The following is an 8,020-nucleotide window of genomic DNA, read 5'->3' as shown; positions in this document are numbered from 1 at the left end:
GTGGCTACCTCAAAAAAAAAAAATAGTCTATGTGGCGACGGTTGGCTGAAATCAGTGCTGCAGTTGCACAGCTAAAATGAACAACTTCGTTTAGATTTTTTAGAATAGGAGGCTCGGCTCAAATTGATCAAAACAAACTAGGGTTTTTATCATTTATGCCACTAGTTGTGTTCCACTACTCAGTTTTGCCATTAAAAATTACAACTGCTCAAAAATGCCATCAATCCATGAGATGCTTGCTCAAAAATGCCATTAGATATCTAAAAAATCCCATCGTTCTGTTAGATGTTTGCTCAAAATGCCATTAGACATTGTTATTTTTACGTCAAACCCGTTGACCATGTTCTATGACAAAAATAAGCCTAGACCCACATGTCAGTTCTCTCTATCTCACAATGATACGTGTGGCCCCACTTGTCAGGAATAACCAAGCAAATAATTTTACGGGAAAATAAGAACGCTGTTGGGATCAAGTGGGCCCCATACTTTATTGTAGTGAGATAGAGGGAGAGCTGGCATGTTGGTTCATAGGTATTTATGTCATTATAACATGGCAACAGAGATTTGAGATCACAATAATGGTGTTTAGTGGCATTTTTGAGCATGTGTCTAATGAAGCGATGGCATTTTTGAGCAGTTGAAATTTCTAGTGGCAAAACTGAGTAGTGGGACACAACCGGTGGCATAACTGATAAAAACCCCAACAAACTAAGCCGCCGGCCGGCACCATTGTGGCGCAAACACCACATCCAGTTTCTATCTCTCAAGATAACCTGCAAGAAAGTTAGAAGGACAAAAAAAATATGACTTGGAAAAAACTTTCTATTAGGAAAATGAAATGGTCAAAGGGCAATAAGGTTTGGGCTACAAGTAATGTGGTTATTCACAGCGACCAAGGAAGAGGTGATGCACCTTCGACTTGCTATGAAAAGGAACTACAAAATAGTAGTCTCGGCTCAAATTGATCAAAACAAACTAAGCCAAGACAAGCCAGCTTGAGAATATGTTCTTCCAGCCTGTAGATCCGTGTCATAGAACCACACGTCTTATGCTATCACAAGGTATGTATTCTTTTCTTTTTGGAGGAAGGAAAAGCGCTAGGTACATATACTTGCCTTCAGCACGCGAACAAGAACAAGTATGACTTGCCACGTACATGGATGCATACAGAATTAGTACATCACCAGTCGCCCTGTAGCCCGAGTAAATCCGATTTGAACTAGACACGAAGCCACCGGCCGGCACCGTTGTGGTGCAACCAGTGCATCTTCGATACAGACGCGAGGATAACTAGATCCCACGAAGCCACCGGCCGGCGGAGGGAGGGGGTAGCCATGGCGGAGCTCGCGTCGGGTGCGGTGAGCTCGCTACTGGGCGTCATCCGCAATGAGGCGCTGCTGCTGGGCCGCGTCCGGCACGACGTGCAGTTCATCCGGGAGGAGATGGAGAGCATGCAGAGCTTCTTGACACATTTGTCAAAGAAGGCGCCTGCCGGTGGCGAGCACGACGAGCAGATCCGCACCTGGATGAACCAGGTCCGGCTGCTCGCCCAGGACAGCAACAACTGCATCGATCTGTATCTGTACCGCGGCAACCCCGACCTTCATCTCGCCAGGGGCGGCCTCCGGCGCTACGTCGCGTGGCTCCCTGGTTCGTGCACAAGATGATCGCCCAGCGTCGGGCGGCCACCCAGCTGCGGACGCTCAGGGAACGAGCCCGTGACATCGGTGAACGGCGATTGAGGTACAGTATATAAGCTCTCTATTTTTCACTTCATTTTTTTGCATGGTATTTTACCCTTCATTTTCAAAACACTGGCCACGTTTGCATACAAAGTATTTTTAAGTGTTTTATATACACTTCTGTTTTAATACACCCTGAAATACAAAGAGGGCTAAGATTGCCCCATACCCCTTGATAACGAGGAGCACGATGTGCACATTTCAAAGAAGTGCCCGCCCGCCCGCCCTTGGCTTATATGTATACGGATACGGAATTTTTTTGTTCGGTGTGGGAAGACGTGCGGCACGAGACATCCTGTGAATCACGCCACATGCAGGAGGTTCCTGTCATGTCGGTGTTAATGCCGTTGCGACCTGCGTCGCCACCGCCGCCTCACTGACAGGTCCAACTGCCTCCCGCGTCCCTCGTCTTTCCCACCACCATTAATGGCGTGCACCAGCCGGCAGCCATGTGTCGCCTCGCCTGCCAGCGGTCGATTGCTACCTCCTCGGCTGCTGCGCTGTAGCCTCTCTTGCAGCACACGTCTGCTCGCATTAACGCCGCCGCCTGCCGCCCGCGTCCTGTCATCTCGCCTGCGCAGAGCTTTGTAGGCTGAGGCGACGGCCTAGGGTGGTGAGGCAACGTCGATCGATGGCCTGCCTATGTCGTCGGTTGGTTGTTCCTGATCTACAGGTCATTCCCCTTTAGACCATCACCCCCACTATTTTCGCCCCCTCCGAATGTCTTTAGCGGTGATCGCTGGCCAACAGTTGATCTAGCATCGGTCAAGGACATACCAGTCAACATGCTGGAGGGGTGGCTCGGTCTCAGTCAATGGGAAACCCTTGGATGGCTTTGCTGGCCATGATGGTGTCAACTCAAGATGGCAATGGGCCCCCTGAAACCCGGGTACCCGCGTGTTTTTTCCCTATTAAGGGATGGGGATGTGCCTCTTTTCATCCCCGCGGGGCTGTTGCTGGGCACATTATACAACCCGGCATTTTTCGTGGGTTTACACCTGTTAACGTAATCCCGGAAGTGGACGCAGACCACGACCGAAAGCACCACCAGATGGCTACGCTAAAATTCATGTTGATGCAGGTGTGGCACGGTCGAGAGGAGCTGCGGTGGCGGTATGCAGAGACAGCCATGGCAATTACATGGGGATTTCATCTTTGATCATCCCGGGTTTACAAGACGCAATTATTCTAGAGACGATAGCCTGCCGTGAAGCACTAGCGCTAGCAGAAGATCTTGCCATCCATAACCTTGTGGTGGCATCAGATGCACATCAGGTAGTTACGGACATTGCCAGATGCAGCCGAGGTCGACATGCTGTGATCATTGAGGAGATCAACACCAGAGTAAGAAATTTCAATTGTACCTTTTCTTTCGAAAGTCGTTTAGTCAATGAGGATGCTCATAAGTTAGCTAGATTTTCCCTTTCGCTAGCTCCTGGTCGCCATACTTGGCTTTTGCAACCCCATAACTCAAATGTAATCCCACTATCTGTGATCTTTGATGAAGAAAGAGTTGCATTACCCCTCAAAAAAAAGCCGCCATTCCTCGCCTGACCAGCTTGCCGACCTCGCGGCCTCGCCGGTCGCCGGTCGGAGCCCAGCCCGCCTCTCCTTCCACCCGGGCTCTGCCCTCGGATCCACCGCTCCAGTCGCTCCCCCACGGCGCCCCTACCCGGGCCGCCTAACCCCGCCACCCCGACCCTGCCTCCGCCCTCTGGCCTCGCTGCAAAGCTGCTGGCCGCCGCTGCCGCTCAGTAACCAGTCTTTGGCGGCAGCAAGTGTGTGACCCGATTTAAGTTACCGAAAACCCCCAATTTTTTACCCAGGGTTTGCTCTTTTGCACTATGAACACACACACATAATTTTGAACATAATTTCTGCCTCAATTACATTTATTGATACAAATTATTTTTTATTGCAGAATTGTTGAAGAATGAACAGGACGTAGACATTGTTTCGCTTTTCCAGAGAAAAGCTACGAAGTTAGGGAAGAAGAAGAAAGCGGGGAATACGTTAGATTTGGCCGGAGAGCAAACCAGAGAATTTGTGTGTATGGCGGTTGTGATTGAAGAGCAAACTCAAGAACCAGCAGTGTATGTCAAAAGTGACCATAGAGCAAACTCAAAAACTTCTCGAGGTATGCACTATGGTCCATATAGTATGTACTACTACTATGTATGTTTCTTTATGCAAAACTTAGACTTAACTGAGAATTTTAGTGTGTTTGTAAGACCATATTGATTTATTTCTATGTGATATTGGTAACTAGTTAGAACATTCACATGTCATATTTCTTGTAAAAATTCTTTTGAGGGATGGACCACCCTGATGTTAAATGCTACCTCCGCCATTGGACATATCAACCATCATATCCAAATACCAAATTCAATTTTAAGATAGCCTACATGCATTGTTTTGTTTCCTCTTCTTACCTCTAACGGGGGAGGGGGGGGGGCAGTTTTCATTGTATACAATATTCAATATTCACCATACACTATCTTTCACTAATACACAAAGCTTGCGTATAATTTGATTGATAAGTAGGACCATAGGAGAGAAAATAATTAGCTTACAACAGAGAAGGGGGCATCACACTAGGTGTGGGAAGAGCAGATAGGGATACAACACATCACTACACTCTACAAAGCTCGAACTCTAGACAGCAAGGCAAATAGACGAGGTATAAGGCATCTAGACCGCGTCATGACAAGCTAGGATCTTCCGTCATACGATCACAACTCCATCACTGACCGACTCAACATACCTCCCACCTCAAGCTCCTAAAAGATCGACAAGTGGGTTTATGGACCTGGTCAGACAGGAGGGAGAAGACATGGAGGAAGTTCGACCAATGTCATCCATTGCGCCCCGGAAGCCCACACCTTAAGGAGCGGCTCAAACCCAACATAGCTTTCAAAATCTCCAATTAACACCACGCACACAGCAAGCAATCAAGACATTGCCTTCAAGGCGATTTCGAGTCTTCGTTGTCCAATCCGGCAAATCGGGGCGATGGTTCCCCCTGTTACTCAAAAAGGGCATAGAGAGAAGGTCATGGCGATGCCTTCAAGAAGTGGGCGGCACCGTAGATGTTGCCCACCGCCAGCATCGGCAAGCCGTGCACGGATTTTGCCCCGGCCGTGCACCGTAAATCGGGCCGACCCAATCGCGGACAGCAGCAACACGTGTTACTATAGTGGTACTATTGCAACACTGGGTTTAGCGACTGTTTTACGCGTACTGCATCGACACGTGTTCTAGGGTTTTTTGTGCATAATATAGCAACACATGATTGCACTGAAAAAAGCAACACATAATTTTTCGTTTTCTTAAAAGACATGGTCGTTTTTTAATATTTGTAAAGATTTTTTGGATTTGTTTTTGACATTATAGAAACACAAACATTAAAAAACAATATTGAACAATTTTTGAAAAAAAAACAATATTTTTAGAATTATGTAAATTTAGAAATTACGAACATAGTTGAACAAATTTTTATGAATGTGAAGATATTTTAAACAAAATATGGAAATCATGGAGAAAAAACTAAAAAATAATAGAAAAATAGAAAACTACAAACATTTTCCGAAAAACAGGAACCATATTTTAAATTCTGATCATCTCTCTAAAAAATATGACTTTTCTAAAAAGTATTGCCAAGTATTTTTCTAAAGCACGAACATTTTCTGGAATTCTGAAAAAATATCAAACCTTTTTTGAAAAGCAAACATTTTAAATTTATGTGCTAATTTCGAAAAACAGTACATTTTTTAAATTCCGAAAAATGTTTGAAAAGTGCATTTTTTTAAATTCCAGATCATTTGAGAAAATGTGATTTTATTTGAAATTGTGACCAAATTTGAAAAACATGAATAGTTTGTGAAAAATAAAAGATTAAACAAATAAAGAAAAACAAACAGACCCCGAAAAAACAAAAGAAAGCTGGCTGTTAGAAGGGGCCGGCCTAGTTTGGTTTATTTTCTTTTCATTTTTTAGTTTATGTTTCTTTTCTATATGTTCTTTTTCAAAATTTCACAACTTTGCAAAATTTGTTCGCAAATTTAAGAAAATATTCATATTATGAATTGTTGCTCGTGATTTTCAATAAATGTTCCTATTACAAAAAAATTCGCAATATTTTAGACAATTTGGGTTTCCAAAAATATTTCACGAGATTCAAAAATGTTGCCGTTTGAAATTTCTTCACAAATTTCCATTTTTGTTAGTAGTTTTCATAAAAATGTTCGCAATATTATAAACAATGTTTGTGGTTTCAATTTTATGGGGAGTTTAAAAAATGTTTTTGTTTCCTAAAATTGTTTGGATTTTTTGAAATATTTGAGTATTTTTCAAATTTTGTTCACAGTTTGTAAAAGTGTTTGCAGTTTCATAGAACATTAGTATTTTTTCAGAATTGTTTTGCGATCAAAATTTCAAAATTGTTCGGATCTGCACTCGGTTTGGTTCTTAAGTTTCTGCGCAGCTTAGCGCACAATATAGTCTGCTAGCTCAACTGGTAAACACCACTTTTCCTGAACCACCTGCTAAACGGGCCTTTTTTTCTAGCGTTACTGTTTTCCGCTTTGCACTGCTCGCTAGCCACCTGGGCCGGACCAGTCAGGAAGCCGCTTGTGTCTAGGGTCGACGTTCTGCCGCAGAGAGCGCGGCACATAGGATCTCCTGCCTCGTTGAACTCCGAATTTCCGGCAGATCCTATATGACGCCAGCGTGCGTCCGTTCGTCGCTGCTTCGCTGAAGGGAAGCGAGCGAATGAGGCGCACGGGCCGGCGCACTTCGAGCCAGACCTGGTTTTAGGAACCTTCTAGTTGGTTCCCTCAACCAGTGTTCTTTCATTGATGTTATACCCAATGAAAATATGCACATAAATATCATATATTTTAATAAGTACGTGTTGATGTTATACGCAATGAAAATATACACATGAATATACCTTGATGCAAATATACAAATAAATATATACGTGTATACCCAATAAAAATATAAACACAAATATACATATCTCGATGTGAATTTTTCTTTTATATACCCATGTCACACATTTTATAAGCGGTATATATACCCGAGACAATCACATGTATATTTTTTAGACCGCGATGGCAATTAATGGGAATTATACCTAATGAAAATATGTGTGTGTTGATGTCATACCCAATGAAAATACATAAGTGTTACGGTTATATCCAATGAAAATATGTATGTATTGGTGTACGTGGTAAAAAAGTTGCATGGTATTTTTTAATTAATTATTATGCACCTGTCATACATGGCAACAAGTATGCTAAATAATTAGTTGCAATTTACTATCATGAAGCGAAAATAATGACACGTATCAATTAGGCAACCTTTATTACTTCCCATAAAAGTACCGTCATGCAAACAAATAAGAAAGTAATAATGCGGGTATGCATGCAAAGCCTATACCTATTTTAATAGTGAGATCAAGTATGATCCAACGGCATCTAGGTAAGGAGCCTGGGCACCTGTGTGTGTGAATGAAACTCAACATAATTGATGGTAGTAAAATAAAATTGTAAATATTGTTTACGTACTTTAAGTTGTTGAAAAGATCTGCACTGCTCACAGGTCGTCTGGCAAATGAACTCGCAAACTTAGTATTCACATAAATTATTCTCGGGTGCCCGCCTCAAGCACTTTACGAGAATAGAGTTCAATCAAAATAATAATCAAGCATGATAATGGTATTGAAACTAGAATCAATGAGAGATGCGCGGAACTAGCTAGTACTACCTACTTTGGGGTGTGAAAATCGCAGCTCCTTTTTTCATTCACCCGTAGCCTGCTTGGTGAACTTTTTCCAAAAACCCTGTCCCACAAAGAAAATGATTACTTGATATCAGGAAATAAACGAAAGTTGCCGATATGATGCGATAATGATTAATTGAACTTACTTCTGGAGCATTTCACTCATGTCCGCCCACTCCTTAGGCTCTTTACGTCTCGAGTCCAAAACAATTACTAGTCCTGCGTCAAGCTGAATGACTAGCAGAATAAAGTGGAACCTGCGCACTAACTCATCAATTACAGTTAACCTCGAGTAAGCGAAACAGAATGCATAAAATGGAATTGTAATGATGTGTAATGCATAAAATGGAATTTGTGGATTTTATTTTTAAATTCATAATTAGTTAGTAGTAGCGTTGGGGAAAAATCGTGCGCTACTAGTATCTAGATACTAGTAGCGTGTGTTACTATAGAAGCGCTACTAGTATCCTAAATACTAGTAGCGTGTGTTGTTA

The sequence above is a fragment of the Triticum aestivum genome, chromosome 7A (genome assembly GCF_018294505.1).
Source record: "Triticum aestivum cultivar Chinese Spring chromosome 7A, IWGSC CS RefSeq v2.1, whole genome shotgun sequence".
Classification (NCBI taxonomy): Eukaryota; Viridiplantae; Streptophyta; class Magnoliopsida; order Poales; family Poaceae; genus Triticum; species Triticum aestivum.
Note: the sequence above shows the minus strand (reverse complement) of the source record.